At 40.7% G+C, this 24,012-nt stretch overlaps 1 protein-coding gene and 1 non-coding gene across 6 annotated transcripts in view; one reads left to right on the top strand and one right to left on the bottom strand.

Annotated features, from left to right (window-relative positions):
- LOC128570679 (rho GTPase-activating protein 15-like) overlaps positions 1-24,012 on the bottom strand; it is a 333,490-nt gene that overhangs the window by 198,848 nt on the left and 110,630 nt on the right. The window lies entirely within an intron of this gene.
- Positions 8,967-9,073, top strand: LOC128571331 (U6 spliceosomal RNA). The gene has a single exon (XR_008375762.1). It is a non-coding gene; the product is annotated as a U6 spliceosomal RNA (small nuclear RNA).

The following is a 24,012-nucleotide window of genomic DNA, read 5'->3' as shown; positions in this document are numbered from 1 at the left end:
GGTTAGAGTATAATTGAAATATGTATACAAATACACACACACGGAGTTTAAAAATTGACCTTGCTTCTCCAAATACTTACACATTCGTATCCGTACTAAATTATGTAAAAAAAAAACTACAGGAACTCTGTTATTTGACTTGATCAGTACTAGGAGTGAGGGAGTTAAAACAAATCGGTTAGACATGCTTGATATTGATTTTTCTATGAATAATTAAGCAACAGTTTCATTAGTTTGTTAAAAGGTGAATCCCGTGGGGAGGAAAGGAAGTGACTAGGGATAGGTAACAGAGTACTTGTGTGGGTTTGTCCGGTCTGGGCTCTTGGTGCACTGTTGTCCTGGGTCTTTGGCTCCTTGCTTGGAAGCATCACAAGCAGAGCTGGTGGAGGGAATGAGCTCAGACAGGAAGCAGTTCCACACAAACAGCTTTTATTGTCGAAAAGAAGGAAGTTATACAAAGTGGAGAGAGAATGGGTCAATCTCTAAGAGCAGAGAAAGAAATTAAGGACTCTCAGGTGGTTTCCTTTCATTGGGCTAGTTCTGGACAGGGGTTAAGGGAAGTGTGGATGTTACCAGGAGATTGAGATACGTGACTGACAGGTGTTCTGTGGTTTCCTGCAGCCCCTGCCCCTGATTGGTCCCCGGCCCCTAGGAACCGCCCTCCAGATTTAGTTCCTGCCTAACCCGTTTGGGTATCAAATAGGATGGTTGGTAATAAAGTTACCCTTTTCAAAGTTTATCTAAGAACTGTTCTTTAAATGTGGGCCCAGTGATTGGCACGCCACTAGGGTTTTGTTTTGTTACATAAACCACTTACCTACTTTTCGTTTCTTTAAAATGGAGCAGAAACATAAACAGACTTGTGAAGAAGTCTGAGTACAGAATTCTAGATATTTATGATTTTTTGTTTTGCAATCTTTAACTGGTACCCTTTTCATCATAATCTAAAGCAACGTTTCTTTAGCTTCTTTTTGTCACGTCTGCCTGAAACATTCAAGTTAGTTTATATATGAACAAAAACTCCTTTTCTTATGCATACAGGCAGTCCCCAAGTTACAAACATCCACTTTAAGTACACCTTGCACTTATGAGAATGGAGGCTATTAGAGTGAGTCCCCAAGTTATAAACATCTAATTGGTGTATAACTCACACTTATGAACAGAGACTATTACAAGTACTATGTAAGAGCAAATTTACCTGTTGTAAACTTATATACAAATTCAGCTTAAGGGCAGACCTACAGAACCTCTCTCATAAGCTGGGAACTGCCTGTATTCATTTTTCATCAATTTGTATACCATTTGATGAGATTACATTACGATAATATCAGGTTCAAATGGGATAAACAGGTTGAGGGGCACATACCACATGCATACCCATATAAGCGAACACCAGGTTGGCACACTGGTAGAAGGACAGATATTGAACACAAAAGCAGTGGTACCTGCTCTCCTATCGCAAGGCCGATGTGACAAAATGAACTGATGCTTTGTCAACAGTTACATTTATGTGGCTTTACATTATATGTAGCGATTCACCTAGTGAACTAATGTTATTTTTAAAAGGAATTTAGTAGGGATTTGATTAAAGTCATATCAATCTACTTTTTAACACATCATTATAATTTTTAAACAAATATCAAAATTGAAAGAATCATACAACACCCATTGTGTTGGTAACGTTTATATATACAATGATCTGCACACATTTTAAGGGTATATGAGATGAGATTTCACAAATGTACACAGCTGTGTAAACCCCTATAAAAAACATAGGATGTTACCGTCACCTCCTGTTTCCCTCATGCCTCTTCTCTGTCAACTCTCACCCTGCTTCCCAGAGGCAGCGCTGTTTTGATTGTCCATAGATTAATTCGCCAGTTCTAGACCTTCAGATGAGTGAGGTTCTCTCACTCAACATGACGTTTTTGAGATTTATCCATGTTGTATGTATCAGTAGTTTTTACAATTTTTTATTACTGTGTGGTATTCCTGTGTTTGTTTTTACATTTTCCTTGTACTGGATACCTGGGTTGTTTCTGATTTTTGGCTATTGTGCACACAGCTGCTATGAACATTCTGCAAGCCTTTTTATGAATACCTGTTTCATTTTCGTTGGGTAAAAACCTAGTGGTGGTTTGGGTTTTTCTTTTATGAGACGCTATGAGATGTTTTTTTCAAAACAGTTATCCCATATTACACTCTCACCAACAGAGCGTGAAAGGCACAATTTCTCTGCATCTTCAACACAGTCTGTTTCTAATTTTGGCCATTTTTGTGAGTGTGTGGCGGCATCTCGCTGTTGTTTTAATTTGCATTTCCCAGATGCCGATTGGTGTTGAACACTTTTTCATGTGCTTATCAGCCACTTTTGTCAAAGTCTGCCAAATCTTACACCCGTCTTAAAAGACAGAGTTGTGTTTTTATTGAGTTGTATAGGAGGACGTGGCTATAGTCTTCTACCAGATTTATGTTTTGCGAATGTATTTCCCGCTCATGGCTTGTCTCTTTTTTTCCCCTCAATGTTACTATGTGATGACTATGAGAAATTCTAATTTATCAACTTTTTCTTTTGTGGTTATCGCTTCCTGTGTCCTGTCTAGCATACCATCATATGACTCAAGGCAAATCCTTTTTTTAATGAGAGCCTAATTATTGAAAAGTAGCTGTTTTTCATTATCATAAAATCATGAAAACCTTTGGGTGATTGGAAAGCAGACACAGAATTTAATATACGATGTTTTGTAAAGTTCCTTTTTAAACATTGCTTCCCTGTTTTTAAAAATCAGGATGCTGGGTGGTGCCTGTGGCTCAGTGAGTGGGGTGCTGGCCCCAGATACGGAGGGTGGTGAGTTCAAACCCAGCCCCGGCCAAACTGCAACAACAACAACAAAAATCAGGATGCTTTTCGTCAGGTAGCATCATTTTCACACTTAATAAGTTTTTCATTCCACATGTGTAAGTGTCTGACTTTATGAAAGCGCCACTTTATGAAAGGCCAAAATTACTTCAGACCCTGGATGACACTGTGATAAGCCAAAAGGGCTTTGGGGCACTCCCTTCTCACCAGAGGCACATGCCAGAAACCAAACAGATGGTAAACAAGGCAGAAATGACCCTCGGCATTCTCATTAGAGCAGTTGGGGAAATTTTAATGGGCCCCTGTTTGCCTTGTGCTATATCTAATACCCTTTGAACTACCACTTTTTTTTCTCTTGTTACAAGTCAACAACCACTATGTATATTTTAATAAGGATTATCAAACACAATTTGCCCAGAAGATGTACTAGTCAAGTTTAAATAATCACTGAATTCTGGGATAATTGAAAAGAAACACTTTTTCTTGCCAGTGCATAATTACTAATTAACAGGAAGATAAAGTATCAGTGTAGCAGTCATATCTTGAAGAATCTGTTAACAGTTACTTAACTGATGAGTTGTTGCCAAGTTGATGTTAGTCAAGACAGTTTACAGATGAAGTTCTTCCGTCAAATAAATAAATAAGCAAACAAACACACTACATGAAGATTACATTGTGGAGCCAGAGCAGAGCATGGGTGGGGTGAGCCTGTGTGATTTTTGGCATTGCAGGGCTTACGACAGTGGGTCAGGCCATTACATTAAAGACACAGTTTCTGTCACTGTAGGTACTGAACACATCAGCTGCTTTTTGCTCCTGTGCTGCTTACACACCAAATTTGAGGCTTCATTAATTTGCTTTTCTCTTGATCCCAATAATTTCATGGGCTTTCTCAGCCTGACATTTTTCTTCTGAAATCGGGCCACAACCTCCTCTGTGTTTTTCTGCTTATTAGAGTTAAGGCTGGAGCACCTGAAATGGGGAGCTGGAGATTAACAAAGAAGCAAAAAAGTCTTGAATGGGCAGGCAGGAATTCTTTGAAAGTATATGAAAGCACATATGTCAAGCCATCTTTTAAAAGTTAACATTTTTATTACCACTTAGCATGCTTTTAAATCTATTTTTAATTTAAAAATTTAAACTAATGAGGGAATGGGTATGTCATGTATTTAGTACACAAGAAAATCTAAGTGTTTTAAAATTGCTTTTGTTTGGATGTCTTTTAGTCATGGGCAAAAAGTAAAACTTCAGTTACTTGTTTATGAATGTATATGTTATTAAAACTTTTTTTTTCAAAATCTTACAGCAGTGAAGGTTATATTGTAGGTCAAAAAATCTCATAGAATTTAGAAATTTTGTAAATAAGAAAGTTACGAATTATTCAAGAAATAAGAAGGTGGTAGACAAACTATGGTTTCATAGATTATTACAATGAAGACTATTTTTAATAATTTCTCTTGAAATAAGATAAAATCCTAGCAGTCTGTGGAGGCCAAGGCAGGTGGATTGTTTGAACTAAGGAGTTTGAGACCAGCCTGAGCAGGAGTGAGACCCTGTCTCTACTAAAAAAAAAAAAAAAAGTAGAAAACCTAGGTGGATGTCATGGAGGGGTACCTGTAGTCCCAGTTACTCTGGAGTCTGAGTCAGGAGAATGTCTTAAGCCTAGAAGTTTGAGGTTGCTGTGAGCTAAGATACCACAGCACTCCACCCAGGACAACAGAGTACAACTCTGTCTCCAAAAAAAAAAAGAAAGAAAGAAAGAAAGAAGCTAAAATGCATAATGACAAATTTTTAGCAGGGAAATTTTGATTGTTGTTCATACAATCAAGGGTGTCCAACCTGCGTCCTGGGAACCACATTCAGGTTATTTGAGAACTGTTTTGCTTATTTGTGGTTTTGGTTATTGCAAAAAGTATGCATAGACCTTTTCTTTTATTCAGCTTTCTTTAGTGTTTGTGTATTTAATGTGTGGCCCAAGAAATCTCTTGTTCTTCCAGTGTGCAGCAGAAAAGGAAAAAGGTTGGACACCTTACATTTAACACACTGAAAGTTTGGTAAGAGTTATTGAAGTGGAAATTTAAATAAGTTATAATTTATTCTCTTGTATTCAGACCTCATCCATACCTGAGAGTAGTTTCTCTTCCAAGAAAAGAAAGGAGAAACAGTGCTGCATGATTGTTTAATTCATTTTGGTCATCTACTCTTCTGATGATGAGGAAATCAGCCAATTTACTGATTCACCCTATGCATCCCTCTGTCTTACTAATCTGCAACCTTGGGGAGCTATGTAATATTCTGTAGTTAATGCTTAAACCATGTTGTGACAAAGTTTTCTGTGTCCTTGGTTGCAAAATAAAAACTGTATTCTCTGCTCTGGATGGTTGTATTACTCCTCTTACAGAGCTGGACAAGATCCTCTAAACAGAAACTAAACAAAGATACAAGTGACTTAAATGTGACCCCTGAACAACTGTGCTTGATAGACATATACAGAACTCTCTATCCCAGAGCCAAAGAATATACGTTCTTCTCGTCGGCCCATGGAACATTCTCCAAAATAGACTATATCCTAGGACACAAATCAAACCTCAACAAAATCAAAGGAATTGAAATTTTACCTTGATTTTCTCAGACCACAAGGCTATAAAGGTGGAACTCAACTCCAACAAAAATTGTCATCCCCACACAAAGACATGGAAATTAAACAACATTATGCTGAATGACAGTTGGGTCAAGGAAGAATAAAAAAAAAAAAAAAGAAATCATTAACAACAACGATTGAATATAACAGCAATGAAGGCTCAAGCTACCAAAACTTGTGGGACCAGCAAAAGCAGTCCTACGAGGGAAATTTATCCCATTAGATGCCTACATCTGAAAAACAGAAAGAGAGCATGTCAATAACCTAATGAATCATCTTAAAGAAATGGAAAAGGAAGAGCAGTCCAATCCCAGCTGCCATTCAATCCTGTAATTCCTCTGCTGGGCATATACCCAGAAGACCAAAAATCACAACATAACAAAGATATTTGTACCAGAATGTTTATTGCAGCCCAATTCATAATAGCTAAGTCATGGAAAAAGCCCAAGTACCCATCGATCCACGAATGGATTAATAAATTGTGGTATATGTATACCATGGAATACTATGCAGCCTTAAAGAAAGATGGAGACTTTACCTCCTTCATGTTTACATGGATGGAGCTGGAACATATTCTTAGTAAAGTAACCCAAGAATGGAAGAAAAAGTACCCAATGTACTCAGCCCTACTATGAAACTAATTCGGGGCTCTCACATGAAAGCTATAACCCAGTTACAACTTAACAATAGGGGGAAGTGGGAAAGTGGGGGTGGGTAGAGGGAGGGGGATCGGTGGGATCACACCTGTGGTGCATATTACAGGGGTATTTGTGAAACTTGGTAAATGTAGAATGTAAATGTTTTGGCACAGTAACTGAGATAACACCGGAAAGGCTATGTTAACCACTGTGATAAGAATGTGTCAAATGGTTTATGAAGCGAGTGTATGATGCCCCATGATCATATCAATGTATACAGTTATGATTTAATAAAAAAAAATAAAATAAATAAATAATAAAAATAAAAAAAATAAAAAAAAAGAAATAACCAAAATTAAATCAGAATTTAATTTAATGAAACAACAAGTTGGTTCTTTGAAAAGATAAATAAAATCCGTAGAAAGAATTTGAAAAGCACTCACTGCCATAAGAGGTCCCTGACACCGTGTGGTTGCTTAAGTGTGCGCGTGTTTATGTCCACCTTCCTTATACGTTAGAATGGTCTTTGGCATGTAAGAGTTAACATTCAGTTTCAGTGACTAGTAAGCCTCCTCAAAGAACAAAGTCATGTAACAGCCTGCAATGTGGCTAACATGCAAATTGGAACAACACACATTTCAAGGCTTCACGAGTGGCCTCTCAGTATTCATGCTGCAAGGCGGTTTTGTGTTTCTCTAGTTGTTTTCATGCAACGAGGAAGTGACAAGAATTTTATTTCCTTGCAGAAATTACCATACAAAGAGAGTCGAGTGTTAGAACTGGACATGGACATAAAAAGACACAGAGTCTTAGTCTGGATACTCAGATTCCTGAGCGTCCAAGCTTGTGGCACCACTTGAGGGCTCTGCATCCTAGAGGAATTTCTGGGGGTTCTGCCTCTCTCTGGCTGAGTGCCAGCGTGTCTGTATTCCACCCTCATACAGAGTAACCTGTGAATCAGCTTTTGGAAGCAAGAAAGAGAAATCTTCATTTTTGTCTCTTTTCCTTGTGCAAAATGTTTTCTCCTTTGCCCTTATATTTGGGCTACACAGAGAATCCTTTCTGGCCCTTTTAAGACTCTTTCTACATGTTCAACCATAGAAATCCATCCCAGGTCCACTCTCTTCTATTTCAAAATTCAAAATGTATATGTTGGGCTCAGAACTAAAGACTCCTTTGGCTAAGCCATCAGTTTCCTGTTACATATCTAAATATGTCATAGGGATTGATGACAGGTATGTTCTGAAATGTTATTCCGGCAGGCATACAGGTAGTTCCTAAAGTGATCTCCATCTGAGAATAATACCCAGGTGTCCCAAAAGTCACCCCTAAAATCACCAGACATAGACAAAAATGGGAAACTGTAGCTAAGTGTACCTTTACTGATGATGCAAAATATTCATTACAAGATTTTACAAAATATTCTCTACATGTTGACTTTCTTTGTAAAGGAAAATTCTTACTTCCTTGTAAAATTTAGTAATGAATATTTTGTAAATAAAGGTACATTTAGCTTTAATTTCCCTTTTTTTTTATGTATTGCAACATCAGGGACAACTTTTGGGACACCCTGAAATATGAGTCTGTACTAGAAAAGGCAGTATTATGCTGGGAAGACCTAGTAATTTTAGCTTTAAACTAGACACTACCTAGTTTATATGCTAGTGCATGAAAAAAAATAAGCAAAATGAATTATAGACTTGAAGGACTACAGAAATTTGGCAAACTGAAATCACTTAAAAAACTGAATATGTTAATTTCTAAGGGGCATTTTTATAAAAACAAAAAATGTTATCTAACTTATTTTTTTTTATTTTTGAGACAGAGTCTCATTATGTCACCCTCAGTAGAGTGCCGTGCGTCACAGCTCACAGCAACCTCAAACTCTTGGGCTGAAGTGATTCTCTTGCCTCAGCTTCCCAAGTAGCTGGGACTATAGGCACCCCTCACAATGCCTGGATATATTTTTGTAGTAGTTGTCATCATTGTTTACAGGCCCAGGCCGGGTTTGAACTCACCAGCCCTGGTACATGTGGCTGGCACCCAAACCACTGAGCTATGGATGCTGAGCCTCTAACTTAAATTTTTACAGAATGGCGTGGTCCCAGAAATTTAAAAAATTAAAATCTTAAATTACCTTGTAAATAATCAAAACACATACTAATATAAGAGTTGTTTTAAGATTTTTATTTTTGATTATTATGGGTCCATAACAGTTGTAAATCTTTGTAGGGTAGGAAAAGTGTCTCTCCCTGAGATGGACATGTTGGCATTTCCCCCCCAGGGCTTTGGCAGGAAACAAATCCCTAGGCAAAAGAAAGGGTGCTGGTCAGTGTCAGTGGGGAGGGCAGGTTTTTGTTGTTGTTTTTGAGACAGAGTCTCACTGTGTCTTCCAGGCCACAGTGCAGTGGCATCATCATAGCTCATAGCAACCTCAAACTCCTGAGCTCAAGCAATCCTCCTGTCTCAGCCTCCTGAGTAGCTCAAACTACAGTGCCCACCCCAAAGCTCAGCTAACTTTTTTAATTTTTAGTAGAGGCGGGATCTTTCACTTGCTCGGGATGTTCTCAAACTTCTGAATTCAAGGGCTTCTCCTGCCTTGGCCCATAGAATGCCGGGATTATAGGCGAGAGCCACTGTGATTTGCCAGGCCTATGTTTACAGCGCGTTGCAGAGAAAACTTATGACAGCACGTTGAGATGTGGCCATAGAAGTGGCAGCTTGAGGTGAAAGACTATAGTTGTAAGTCTTCATCAGATTATAACATAGAAAAAAAGTTTTTAAACTATATTTAAAAATTAAAAGTATACTATAAAAGCATATTATGGTGCTCACTTCGGCAGCACATATACTAAAATTGGAATGATACAGAGAAGAATAGCATGGCCCCTGCGCAAGGATGACACGCAAATTCGTGAAGCGTTCCATATTTAAAAAAAAAAAAAGCATATTATGAAGTCTATGTTAAAATAAGAAATACTGTAAAAGTATATTTTAAAATAAAAATTATGCTATCAAGTGTATTATAAATTATATTTTAAATGATTGAATTAGATGTTATGCTCTCTGTAATTGCTCTTTCAAATGTATGAAATATATTATGAATCATAAGCTACAACATATTACAGATGTGTTAGCCCTATAGAATTGTTTAGCTAAAGACTCAGACCTGAGCAGAACTGGTTGTGGTCTTCAAAAATGTTACCCAAATTCCCTAATACTTACGCGGTGTGGTGGGAACTGGATGAAATGATAGAGGAAAACCTACCAAGGTATAACATGTTCTCAGTAAATGTTTTTCATCTGCCTTGCACCCTTTGAGTTTATTCGGAAGTAAGTCGGTACTATCATATATATGTGCAAAATTTCAAAGGCTTCAAACAATAGGACTTGTTTTCTCACTTGTATATCTAGGGTCACCTCATGTTCTGCAGGGCTTAATTCTCTACGTGTATATAGTGAGCTTGACGACGTGTATCTAAAGGGCATTTGTGTTCCCCATAGTAGGGCGCTGTGGCATGAATCCCAAAGATATCTCCTATCATTTAGTGGACACAGCATGCCACAGTCGCAATGAAAAGAAATAACAGTCTCCCTGCACTAGAAAGAAAATTATTTTTAAAAAGTTCTGAGTGCCTACCCTCGATGAATCCCCAACAATTAAAACAAGGGCCTGAGCACCTAGACAGATTTAAAGCAGGAGTAGCTGCAGTGTCAATGGTGGAGACATAAAGGATGTAGGAGAGGAAAACCAGAGGCAGGCTGTAAACAACCACGGAGGCTCCGTGGGAAGGGCCCGAATGAAGGAAGTCAAGGAAACATAAAAGAGAGGAGGATGTGAACAAAAGGTCACTGGCCAGGAGGAGAATTGAACTGGGGGTAACTATGTGGCCGGAACCCAGAGACATCCTCACTCGCAGTGCCAGCTAAGTCAGTTTTGGAAAGGTCATGCTTTTACCTGGCACAAATTCTGTGTTGTGTCTACCTGCTTGGATGAGGCCGGGAAAATGTTTCTAGAGTCTAGTCTTTTAAACAAGGATTTTAGGGTTGGTGCTGCTTATTCTCTCCTACGAGGAAGTATTTGGGTCTTTGTAGCTAACTACAGAAAACTGAACTCATTCGGCGGTCCTTCCTGGTCTTTAGAGTGTCATCCCCTGTTGTTGCCTCAGTGTCTCTGCCCTCCTCCCCCACCTCCATAATGTGTCTCTGTCAAGTGGAAGGAATGAGATAATCCTGGAAAGGATGTAGAATCTTTTGAAGGAACCTGTGACACCGTCTAAGCTGGTTCTATCAAGAGTGATTGAAATGTGAAGGGTGCCCTTCAGTTTCCTATGCCAGGCCTACTAAATCCTCAGGACTCTAAAAAGTATAAAATTTCATAAAGCTTTTCGCACTTTCTATGAGTTGTGGACTTTAGCTCATAAGTTGCATATTAAGTGGTTGGTAATATTCTCAAAGAGAAATAAGTGTTCTGGCCTTCAGTCCTCTGCTATTAACACTCTCGGTGGTAGCATTGGCCATCATCTTGCTACCAGCATTCCCAAAGAGCGCAAGAGCTGCCAGCAAAGCTCATCACCTCCAAAAAGTGTGACATCAGAAAAGCAAGAGTGTTTTACTTAAATGACAGGAAGTATAGATTGTTTTCACATTCTAAACCAGCCTGGGATCTCAGTGCTTGGAATTGTTAAAAGATAATGTAAACTGTGTCTCTGCTCTGGATGCTATCAGCTTTGATAAGCATAAGTTTGTATAATTGGCTGTTTGGGCCTCTGTGTATTCTCTCTTGTCAGAAGCAGAACTGGATGACAAAAGATCAGAACAAGGAGCTGTAACTCATTAGTCCTCAGCATGCTGAGGTCTTAGGTTGGGGGCAGTGGCCAGCAGGCCAAGTGAGGATGTTGGGATGCTCCTGGGATCCAGGCCCAGAGAGCCAGACTGATAAGGAAGGGTCAGTCGGAGTCATGCAGAGATGTGCTACTAGTGGTCAGAGCCTGGGAGCAGGGCTGGGGGAGGGCAGAGTCATGCAGTTAGTGCTTTACACAGAGCCTCCTGGAGTGGGGCTGGCATCCGGCTCATGCTGGCTCACCAGGTCTTGTGCTTTGGTGCAGAACTGTGTCTGCCAGGATCACCAAGCTGGGGTACCATGTGGCTTCGCCTATGGGAGATAACTTTCTGCTTTCTACAAAGGCCAACAGTAGGCTAGTAGTCACTCTGCCAGGGGGTCTTCTTTACCACACTTTGAGGCTGTATCTGTAGCAAGATGCTAAATAGATGGTCTTTAAAAAACTTGTTAAATGATTAGGCGGGATTAGGAAATGGCAGATGTTGTTTTAAGTATAATAACATCAGGGAAACATAAGCACTAATGCAGTTTCTGATTCCACTTTTGGGATTTTCTATGGCTTTTGGTGGCCAAGCTCAAGCCCCATCTGAGAGAAGAGGCTAATGAAGACATCTGGTGAGGTGGAGAGAGCAAAGCAATTTCTGTGATTCCCCTCCGGGTCTCTCCATACCTTCACCCCATAAATATTTATTTGAGTCCAGGTTCTCGGGTTATATAATCTTTTCTTAAAAGAGCAAGTATAGAAGAGCTCAGATCCAGCTGTCATTTTGGGAGCCACAAGACTTTATATAGGGGGAAGAAAGTTTGAGATTCGGGACCACAACAGAAGAAGAGCTCAGAACTCTTCTTGAGTCCTGGGGTATCTGAAGCAGTAGAAAACCTCTGTGGGGCAGGATAAGGCAATGAAAATGCCAGCAATTTGAGGGGAGTAAATGTTTTTTCACTAACTTTTGGCAGGAAAGAAGCACAGTGTATCCATGTTAGAGTTTTCCTCTGAACCATCTGGACTAGTTCCTATTACTTTGCCATTTTATGGCTATGAGTAATGAGAGATGAGCACATTCTCCCCAGAACTCCTCTGAAAATGTCAAATGCTAAGGCAAGGAAATGGAAGAACTTTCCCAATTCTGGTGCTTCTTCATTAAATCCAGCCATTCTTCTTGCTTCCCACCAGTGACACCCATGAATACCAAAACAATTTAATTAGAGCAAAAGCAGAGTCCCTCCTCTCCATGGGACAATTCTCGAGTGCCCTTCTTGTCTAGACTATATTGTTCTCATGTCTAACCACAGAAACCTCTTACTCATGTAACATCTAGCTCTCGGTTCTCCGTCCCTTCCTCCCATCCCATCTGTCACAGCCAGAGTAGACCACAAAGCATGGTCATGCTACACCATTAATTTTTCTTTTTTTTTTTTTTTGCATTTTCTTTTGCCATTTTATTATTATTATTTTTATTAGTATTAAATCATAGCTGTGTACATTAATGCGATCATGGGGCACCATGCACTGGTTTTATAAACAGTTCGACACATTTTCATCACACTGGTTAACATAGGATTCCTGGCATTTTCTTAGTTATTGTGTTAAGACAATCATATTCTGCATTCACCATTCATTTTTCTTTTGCTTTTCAGCATTTTGGATGTCCCTTACATAATTTTCCTTTCAGTTGCCAGTATTTGAGTTAGCACCTTATTTCCTCTCTCTTGCAAATCTTTTTGGTTTGGTCTTGTTTACTGTACCAGGAACAGACATCTTCACTCTGTATACCATTTAGGCAACTTTCCTCTGGTCACCTTGACTCACTTAAGACCCACTGCAGGGTATTCAACTAATTCTAACTTCTGTGTAACTTAATTGGCCAACACCAAGATTGGTGTAATTTATGAGGCCGTCTGGAGTGCCAAATACTGAATTTGGAAGAGGAGGTGGTTTCCACATTCCCCCAAACTCCCTTTCAGCAACTGCCTTTTGTCAAGGTGGGCATGCTTTGTCTTTGGAAATTAAATTGGCAAAATTGACCCAAGGATGGGAACAAGCAGAGATTTTGGAGTAAGTATTCTGTAATTTAATAAAGATCCCTCAGTAGTAATCTGGATATAAAAACATTTGTGTGAAGTGGAAAATCACCTTGCACTGGTTCTCACCTTGGCCTTGTTATTGTTTTGCCTTTATTTGTATGTTGTCCTACGACATGTGTTCATTTGTTCCTATTCTTAATTTCCTCTTGTCCACTGTAAATCACCACTAGATTGCTAGTAAATGAATTCAAGGGTGGAAGCTTTCTAAAAATACATACTTTGTGGCACCTGCTGTGAAGGCAGAATCATTTTTGATATGGAATTATTATTGGTGATAAGATACATTCTTACAATGACTGAAAAATAGGACATTTTAGTAGGGATAGATAAGGTTAGGTGACCTTAATTGTTAACTCAATTGTTAGTTTGCAAACAGCTATTCTTATCTCGTAGCTGTTTCCTAGATAAGATTATAACATTATGGGATTTACTTAATTAGAATGAATTTTTTTTCTGTTCTTAATATCAAGATGACTTTCATGTTCTCACAAAGCAAATAACTCACTGTTGCTTAAAATCAAGATGTGCATTAATGTGTACATGAAAGATAATCCCTTGATTGAAAAAAGGGTAATTGGGGTTAGCTTCAGCTGGTACAGAATCATGAAATAGCTTTGATAGATTTAGCATATGGATAAATTCTTTCTCCAAACTTCCCATGATGAAGACTATCTTTCAGTTGGATCCTTTAAAGAATTTGACGCATAAAGAAAAAAATCTTATCAGGCGTAAAATGTTTGTCCATTTCCTCTTGATATAAATAATGAATTCCCTATCCTATTAACAAAGGTTGAACTGATGTATACAAAAGAGATGGGGTTCCAGCTTGGGTTTTGTCCCCTTTTCTTTTGCCTATTTATTTCATGTTGGCTTTCAGGCTAACAAAAACAAATTCAGATTGCTTCCTCACTAGAGTCATCATCTGTCATCTATTCTTATGACACTGCTCATTAATAAGATTTGTCAAATAATAGGTTCTAATGTTTAGTCACTTCATGGATATCATTTTTAAAACTGATTTCCTTTCACTGTTACAAATAATATTTATTTTGGGAAAGAGTAATGACAATTGAAATAATTACCATTTTCTTTAACCTATTTGCCCTGAAATGAAATGTTTCATCTACAAAAAGGCTTCATTAGACATATCAGGACTTGGAAATGTAACTAAAAGACTCTCAATACAGCATTATCATCATAAGACATTTGACTAATACAGAAATGGGGTAATGTGAGTCCAAGCTAGCACGAGGGAAGAAGGAGTTTAAAGGAAAGGACGAATCACCAAAAAAAATTTACCAAGGCAGGGCAGTGCCTGTGGCTCAAAGGAGTAGGGCACTGGCCCCATATACTGGAGGTGGCGGGTTCAAACCCAGCCCTGGCCCAAAAAAGAAAAAAATTACCAAGGCAAATTGGTCTAAATTAATAATAAGGTGGAATATATTTGTAGGGAGAAGAAGGCAGAAATCAAAGCTGACTGAGATTTCAAGAATGAACAATGATCGTAACATAGCCAAAAAGATCAAATAGGACCCTGGTATAAAGGTTTGTAAAAAGTTTAGGTTTGGCAGAAGAGAGAGGGACATACTTCAATGGAAATATGTAGTAGGAAATAGAAGTGAGACTGTAGTGATAAGAGCAGATCAGAGCTAGAACTTTAGGTCGGTAAGTCCCTCCAGAGACATGAATTTACTTAGCATTCATTCTTCTCCTTATCTCTCCCTTTTCCCCATTTTGTTGGCTTCCACGTTCAAAGAAACATTTAATTAAATTAAAGGGAAAAGACTAACTTTAGACCACTTTGACTGATGGACTGGCTCATTAGTTGACTGGTTGGTTGGGTGGTTAGTTGACTAATCATTCATGGGGGCTTCATAAACCAGAGAATTGTTGTTTTCAATACAGTATTCAACGCAACATGAGTCTGCCTTTGAAGAACTTAAAATCTAGTGAGTTTGGGGTGTTTTGTCTATCTATTGCTGCCTAACAAACATCCCAAAACTTGGCCACTTAAAACAATAACAATTCTTTATTTCCTCATGATTCTGTAATTTTGCCAGGGCTCTATAGGGAAGCCTGTCTCTATTTATGAAACCTCAGCTGAGGGTAGAATATTAAAGATGACTTTTTCAGCCCCTGTTGAGACAGCTTGAGAAGAAGGTGATGCTTGAGCTGAGTTTTGAAGGCTAAATACAGAGAAAATGTGGAGGGAGGAGAGAGAACCTAAGAAAAAGACGTGTCTTCTGGAAGGCTGAGAAGCAGGATACAATGGGTGCATGCAGGGATTTGGAAGTAGGTCGATGGCATAAAAGGACTGGGAGAGAGGGGCAGAAATAGAAATGTGATTAATTGGAGAGACCGAGTCTACAAGAGCAAGCAGGGGCCAGATCACAAAGGGTCATGTTTGTTGAGCCAACAAGAGCCGAAAGCTCTTTTTCTGCCTCCATTGATGATGCCAACAGTTCAGGAGGTGAGGAAGAGGAGTTTTCAGGAATTCAGAAGGAGCAGGCTCAAGAAGGTAGGAAGAAAATCAGGAGAGAGGGTAATCACGTGAATTACAGGAGACGAGAGTTTTAACAAGGACAACCTGACCAACAGGGTCAATGCTCTCTCTAGTGAGGTAAAGGAAGACGAGGAATGAGTACATCCACTAGATTTGGCAGAGAAGTGGTAGTTGGTGGCCACCGTCAGACCAGTTTTAGTAGAAGCAGAAACCAGACTGTAATGGATTGAGCACTTAATAGTAATTAAGGAAATGGAAGGGAGGAAAAACAAACAGTAGTTAAATGAAGTTGGAGAGAATTAGTTTGTTTAAGATGGGGAGGCCTTGGCATACTTTTATATTTATGTTAGAAGTAAATGATAAATAATAAGAAGTACCTTATGGAGTGCTTATCGGGTTCCTGGATGAAGACATGGAAGCTCAGAGAAGTTGAGCAACTTGTTCCAGGTCATAGGGCTAGGAAGGTCAGGAACAGGAATTTGAACCTAGGTCCCACTTAACACAGCTGTGCTCCTGACCACTGTACCTGGTGACGATGACGATGATGATGATAAGGGAGGGGCTCTTACACTGGATTCCAGCTAATGAAAGGAACATTAGGTATACACAACCTATAATTATTGGTGCCTTAGTTTTCTCACGTTTAAAGGAACAGCTTCATAATGGCAGTTATTCATGAGCTATATCACAAATGAGCCAAAAATAAAGGAATAGCTAAAATATCTTTAAAAAGAGATGTTTTCTGTGTATAAAATTCCATTCTGTGTTTTAAACCTTTGTCAAGTTCTAAGGAAAAGTTACTAATAAATTACACCTAGAACGTGTAAGCTTTTCTACTTTAATGTGCCATGCCACCATTCTGCTTGTGAAGGTGGATGTTAAAATTACCTGTTTCTTAAGTCAGCCCATCTGTTTTAATCTGGAAGTTACACAGACAAAGAGCAAGTGTGCTCTGCCGTGGCTACCATGAGGAAGAATGATTATATTTTTGCATTTTTTTCATTTTAGAAAAGGGGAAATGTCTTATTTAAACACACTCCGGTATTAAACCCAGCTTGTGAAAAATGCTTACAAGCAGATTTTGTGATATTTTGATGACGGTTACACTTTAATGGGGGTGAGAAAAAAGGCTCAAGGGAAAGGAAATTAATGATGGCTGGGAAGAAGCCAGCTGTATGATTATGTGTGTATGAGATCAGTTTTCAGAAAAACGTTTTTATTTTTGCTACCAGTGTCTTCAGTTGTCAAATATTAAAAAATAGAAATATGTCCAAAATAAAATTGGCCTGTGGGAAAGACAGCAGTTAAGGTTATCAAAACAACAGAAAACACTGAGTTATCTCGCCTTCTCCCAGCACCTGTGAGAAACCGCAGGCGGATGAAAAGGCCTATGTTGCCAGCTGGGCCATCTGTTCCGGCTGCTGGCCTGGTCAGTGTTTGGAATGGAGACACCTGTCAGAGACATCCACGTGTTGTGGGAAGCTTAGTGGTTGGTGTTTTGGCAGGTCATTCTCTTCTCTTTGAATCATAATGAAATGAATGTTTTGACATCTAAGAGGACTGCATATTCCCTCCAGTGGAATATGGAAGTGTGGTTTGGTTCTCTTATTGTGGTGGGTAATCCTCTAGTAATTAATGCAAACATCGTAACTTACAAAACTGAGAGATGTTCCCTCTGCCCTTGCTAACTCCAGTAATCGCTGCCTGATTTAGAAAACATATAAGAGAGAAGGATGAATAGCTAATTAAGGTAGCTAATATTTGTAGCAGGCATTATGTTAAACTCTTTGTGTATATTAGTTCAATTATTCTATTGAAAACACTGTCAAAGAATTGCCATTCATATGGAAATTAAAACCTGGAGAGTTTGAGTTACCCTAAATCATATAGATAGTAAACTGAGATTAGAATCTGGATTTCTCTAACTGTAGAACTGAGCCTTTTACCTATAAAGTTACACTTTCATACTTCTGAAGAGGATATAGTTAGTAATATCTTACAAGTCATGTCTTTTGTCCTTGGTGAACATTAGGGCCTCAGCCTCAGGTTCACTGTGTTAATAAAAGCCTGAGTTATGACTTAACTCCTGAGTTTGTGTTTGAAAATTGACCAAGAGTAAAGTCAACCTCTGATCATCTGCCTGCCCGTCAGGAAAGGCGTAACTCATAGAAAATCAATCTGGGTCTGGTCTGCAGTCAGAAGCATAGATTCTTCTGGAGAGAGATATTTGGACAGATATTTTTAAAGAGGACCTTGGTGATCTACCTTTCTTGAAGACAGGAAAATAAATTTGATGGTGTTTCTCTACTGACTGTTAGTGTTTTAATATTGCACCCCGTCACAATGACTGTGTAACTTTGATATACAAAGTGTAACTTTGAGCTGTTAGAGCTCAAAAATTTCAAGCAAGACCTTGAGTCTCACATTTCCAGTTGTGCCCCAGCGCCTGCCGCTGGAGAGGCATTCACAGGCCTCTATCCAGCACCTCAGGTGGGGTCTCTAGTAGACTCACCCACTCTTTACAGTGGGCAGTGACTCCTCTGTCACTTACTGGATGAGTCATCTCCCAGGAACAGTTCTGAAAAATATGTACCCGAAAGTTGGGAAAGGGAGTAAACACCAACAATTGATAAATATCCAACAATTTGATAAATATTTACCAAAGTAGACACCAAAGATACGTTATTGAATAAGTCCCAGTCCTAGAGTTTTGGTGAACTGCAGTTGGCTGTGTAAAGGGTGCCGGGGAGCAGGCGAGAGGGGCAAAGTTTCTTCTTAGCTAAGTTTCATCTTCACACCCACAGATGCTTAATTGCAGGTGTGAAATGGAGGGCTCAGGAAAGAGAGAGGTGCTCTAGAAAGAGGGACCAGCACATGGCAAGGCCTGGAGGACAGAGAGATACTGCAGTTTTTGTTTTTGTTTTTTTTTTTGCAGTTTTTGGCCAGGGCTGGGTTTGAACCCACCACCTGTGGTATATGGGACTAGCGCTCTACCCCTTTGAGCCACAGGCGCCGCCCGAGATATTGCAGTTTTAATAACTGGAAGAAGTTTAGTGTGACGGAGAGGAGATGGAAGGTGGGGGGCCTGAGAACAAAGCTCGTGTCAGACTTTGATGGTCTCATGGACCATACGAGGGACTGGGGCCTTGAGGGTGTGTCAGCAGGGAATTCATGTGACAGATTTGTACTTTAGGAAGATGATTTGGGGAGTAGGGTATAGAGAATTGGGTGGAGAAAGTCAGGAATGGAGGAGGGAGACCGTTGGCAGTAATCTGGGGGGAAATGATAAGGGCTGAGCAGAGGGGTGACAGAGGAAAGGGAGAGCAGTGCATGTGCTTAGGAAGCTTTATTTTTTATTTATTTATTTATTTTATTAAATCATAGCTGTGTACATTAATGTGATCATGGGGCACCATACCCTGGTTTTATGGACCGTTTGACACATTTTCACCACACTGGTTAACATAGCCTTCCTGGCACTTTCTTAGTTATTGTGTTAAGACATTTACATTCTACATTTACTAAGTTTCACATGTACCCTTGTAAGATGCACCGCAGGTGGAAGCTTGAGATTCAAAACCTGTGAGTTTGGAAATGAAATTGAGGAAAGCGATGGGTTGAGATAATGTTCGGGTTTCTGATCTGAGTATAAGGTGATCGTCTTCACTCTGACAAGGAACATACTAAGAGCAATAATTGAGTCCAACATGTTGGAATATTCAAATGGCAGTGTCCAATATGTGACAATAAAGAGCTCAATGCAAATGAATGCTTTCACAGATGACAAACAGGAGTGGAGGATTTCACTGTGCAGCAGAAAGTGTTAACAGAGGTATGCATTAAACCCTGAGGTGTACCAGTATTTGTAGGAGGGACAGAAGAAGAATTTGCAAATGACACTGAGAAGAGACAGGTAGGAGTCAGGAGACCCTGGGATTGGTGGACGGGGGGATTCAGGGGCCAAGGAGTGGAGCATTTCCAGAAGGGTGAGGAAGTCAGCAGGTCAAAGGTGTGGAGAAATCAGGTGAAGTAAAAACTGGGAAGTGTCCATAGGATTCAGCAACATAGAGGTTGTTGGTGACCTTGAATTTGATTTTCTGTAGAAAGTAGTAAGTGGAAGTAAATAGCCTTTTTTGGATTTTTATTTTAAAGTCTAAAGTAGTGATTTTTCACCTAGTGTTTATTTTTGTATTATTATTATATTATTATTATTATTAGACAGATTCTTGCTCTATCACTGAGACTAGAGTGCAGAGATCATAGCTGACTATAACCTCAATCTCCAAGCAGTCTTCCTGCCGCAGGCTCCTAAGTAGCTGGGACTACAGGTGCTACTCTACCTAGCAAATTAAAAAAAAATTTGTAGAGACAGGGTCTAACTATGTTGCCCAGGCTGGTTTTGAACTCCTACTCTCAAATAATTCTCCCACCTCAGCCTCCCAAAATGCTGGGCTTACAGGCCACCGTACCCAGCTTGGTCCTGTCTTTTTCAATAGCAGAAGTTTTGTCATGTGATTTGATAATTTTTTTGTTTTGAATCAATTTATTTTTCAGTTAGCATTAAGCATCATGTGATGTATTTCTGAAAAGAGCTCTCATTATTGAACTTTTATGGTGCAGATTCGTAAGTCTCATATTCATAAGTGAAAATGAAATCAGCCATTCACCAGGCTTTATCCTGTTAATGTTCAGTGCAATTATAAAGTATTACTGACGCCAGTAGAAGGTTCAAGAGCAATAAAAGCTTAATGATAGTAATAACTTACATTTGATAGTATATGTTTTGTACTTATCTATATATTTAAGCATGAATAAAAGCTTATAGACCAATAAGTCCTTTTAGAGGGACAGGAAATAACTATGATTAAGTGAAAAAAGTAATTTACGTTCTTTTTTTGGTTTTGACAATATATAGTAATCCCAAAATTAATACTGCATATCTTTATCTTTTTTTTAAACTTTATTCAAATTAATATGAGGGTACAATTTTTAGGTTATGTTGTTCTCACTTCCAGGGTGCGTTCCATTTGTAGAGGAGCTCCTCACCCAGGGAACGTGTTCTACACCCTCACAAGGTGCACATTAGGGCGATCCCACCTCATGCCCTCCCTCCCTCTGTCATCCGCGCCCCCCTGTCCACAGCTCTGTTTTGTGTGAGTTTGCCCTTGTGTACAACCTTTCACAGGTATATGTATTCAGAAGATGAAACAAACATTTATTTGGGGGGATACAAAAGATATATTCTGACATCTTAATTGAATGTCTTAATGAAATGCCTTTCTTTCCATCTTTCGGCACAAGTTAATCCTAAAAAAAGTATCCGTAATGGCCAATTGTCAGAGCAAGTGAAAGACAGAAACTAGACTCTGTAGTCCTTTAGGAGCACATAATCAAACAGAGAAATAGCTATCCTGCACCAAGAACATGACTCAGTGAAAGTCTGCCTCACCAAAAAAAAAAAAAAAAAAATTTTTCAAATGAATTCAATTTTGAATTCAAAAATTCAAAAAATAAATTAATAAATGTTAAAATTGATCTAATAAAAGAAGTAAATAGACACGTAGCACACTTCATGGAACAGAAACTCTTCCTCTCCCCGAACCCCCGCTTTCCAATCCAGAAAAAAACTTCAATAATGAATTAAGTGTTTTTCTTTTCTTGTTTTTTTTTCTAGAGACCGAGTGTCACTTTAAACCCTACGGGTAGAGTGCCATGGCATCACACAGCTCACAGCAACTTCCAACTCCTGGGCTTAAGCGATTCTCTTGCCTCAGCCTCCCGAGTAGCTGGGACGAAAGGAGCCCGCCACCATGCCCAGCTATTTTTTGGTTGCATTTCAGCCGGGGCCGGGTTTGAACGCGCCACCCTCGGTCTGTGGGGCTGGAGCCTTACCGACTGAGCCACAGGCGCCGACCCTCAGTTAAGTTTTCGACCTTTATTTCTGATCTGTTCCGTTTTACAGAAGAGCTAAGCAGCCAAGCACAGAGGCGCTGACCTGACCTGACCTGACCTGACCGGAGCTGAGGTTGAAGGGAAGAACTCCTAGGATCTGTCCCCGCCCTTCTCAGCACCGCCTCCCCACTGGGCTTTGAGAGGACCCATCTGTCGCCGGAACAGCTCCATACACACCCAAAGAAGTTATGGGGTTGGGGGTGGTTGATCTCCACTCTGATGCTAGCATTCTGGGAGGCCGAGGCCGGTGGAGACAGGAGACGACCGCCCCACACCCCAGCATAGTCCCACCTGTTCGGGAGACTGAAGCAAAAGCATCCCTGTAGCTCAAGAATTCGAGGGTGCTGTGACTTGTGAACGGCGCCACGCCGCTCTTCCCACTGAAGGTGGAATGAGGGTGTATGGCCAAAAAATATATAAATAAATAAATATATAATCCCACACACGTATACTGTCCTAGCTGGTTGTGTAGACCTGAATGAAGAAGAGTTTTGTTTTTTTTTTTTTGATAGGAATGACACACCCGCTTGGCCCACACACTGCCGAGTTCGCTCTGTAGCTCTAGTAGTTACACAGGAGGCAAGCAGTGCGTATTGTCAGAAGAACCGTTTCAGAATAAAGGGAGAGTGAGAATGAAGGGGGAGAGAGACGGAGAGGGGGGAGAAAGGGAGGGAGAGAGGGAGAGAGAGAGAGAGGGAGAGAGAGAGAAAACGAACACGAAAGAAGGAACACGGGGTTTGGAGGAGCGAGGCGAATCTCAGAGCCCCAGGGGAACCAGAACTTATACAAGGCCACCACCTGCTGGACTGACTAGGCCAAAACACGCAGAAGAGACATCTGGTCGACCAACAGGCGCTAAGGTGACAAGATCCCCGGTCTAAGGTCTGCCACGGACGTCTGGTCATCCGCGGGGCACCGTGCACACCCAAGTTTCCTAAGACCCACATGTGCTCTACGTGGGTGTCGTGCATGCCAGCCTGCCTGGCAGGAGAACCCGGCGTGCTCATTCTTAGCTAGCTCCCGGGTTTCATATGCAGGTGCGGGGGCCAGGGGAGGGGGGATGTTACGAGGGACAGAGAGAAAGAAAGGGGAGAGGGAGTGGAGGACGGAGGGATGTGTGTGGCAGCATCTCCTTTAGTAGTTCATAGGCGTCATGATCATGTGTTCCAGCACAAGTGTGAGATGTGCCATGAGAGAAACAAGGGATAAAAGAAGAAAAAAGAAACCCCGAAAGTGGTGCCTTGGGACACGCAGTCAGAACAAGTCAGCAACCTGCAGACACGGAGGACCGGCCCTCTCCGCAGCCAATTGGAGGCCGCCAACAAGAGGTCAAGAGCTGGGGCCTCAGCGGGGGTTTTTCTCAGCTCAGAAACGCCTGTGCCTGTGCGTGGGAGCAGCCCCTGGCTCAAGGATTAGGGCGCCGGCCCCATATTATACCGTGGGTGTTGGTTCAAGCCCGGACTCCGCCAGAACTGGAAAGCAAAGAAACGAACCCATTTTCGGGAGCTCAACTCAGTGAGTTGAAGCGATCCGCCCAACTAGACCCCCCAAAGTGCTTCGATTACAGGCCTGAGCCACCTCACGTCGCCCAACCTAATTCGATTTAGTTAAATATCCTTCTCCCACACCTGGTTTCACTGTATCTGGAGAGATGTATGTGTTGGGGGAAGCTATTATTAAGTATAGAAAATAACGGGAGCGGGGCCTGTGGCTCAGTGAGCAAGGCGCCGGCCCCATATACGGAGGGTGGTGTGTTCAACCCCAGGCCAGGCCGAACTGCAACAAAATAGCCCAGCGTTCTGGCGGCCGCCTGTAATCCAAGCTACTCGGGAGACCGAGGCAGGATTATCGCCTATTCCCAGGAGATGGAGGTTGCTGTGAGCTGTGTGACGCCACGGCACTCTACCGAGGGCAATAAAGGGAAACTCTGTCTCTACGAAAAGGAAAAAGAATACAAATTAACCGTTGGCGCCTGTGGGTGAAAGGAGTAGGGTGCCGGCCCCATATACAGAGGAGGTGGGTGGCGAGAAAAACTGCCCCCTCCTGAAAACCATTTCGTTGAAAGAGTTCGCCTGCGGGCACCCCCGCCCTCCGCCCGCATATTTTGGTGGTGGCGGGTTCAAACCAAGCCCCAACAAAAAACTGGAAAGAAAAAAAACAAGAAAGAACGAAGGAAGGAAGGGAGGGATGGAGGGAAGGAGAATGGATGGGACGGAACGATGTAAGGAAGGAAGGAAGGAAGGAAGGAAGGAAGGAAGGAAGGAAGGAAGGAAGGAAGGAAGGAAGGAAGGAAGGAAGGAAGGAAGGAAGGAAGGAAGGAAGGAATTAAGGAAGGAAGGAAGGAAGGAAAATGAAAGAGTAAAAGTGGTTCAGTGCCTGTTCCTCAGAGGAGTAGGGCACCGGCCCCAAGTTCCAGAGGCGGCGGGTTGAAACCGGGCCCCAGTCAAACACAGCAGAAGAAGGAAAATATTTAATAAATAAATAGATAAA

This window comes from Nycticebus coucang, chromosome 18 (genome assembly GCF_027406575.1).
Source record: "Nycticebus coucang isolate mNycCou1 chromosome 18, mNycCou1.pri, whole genome shotgun sequence".
Classification (NCBI taxonomy): Eukaryota; Metazoa; Chordata; class Mammalia; order Primates; family Lorisidae; genus Nycticebus; species Nycticebus coucang.
This window is presented reverse-complemented; position numbering and strand designations above follow the sequence as displayed.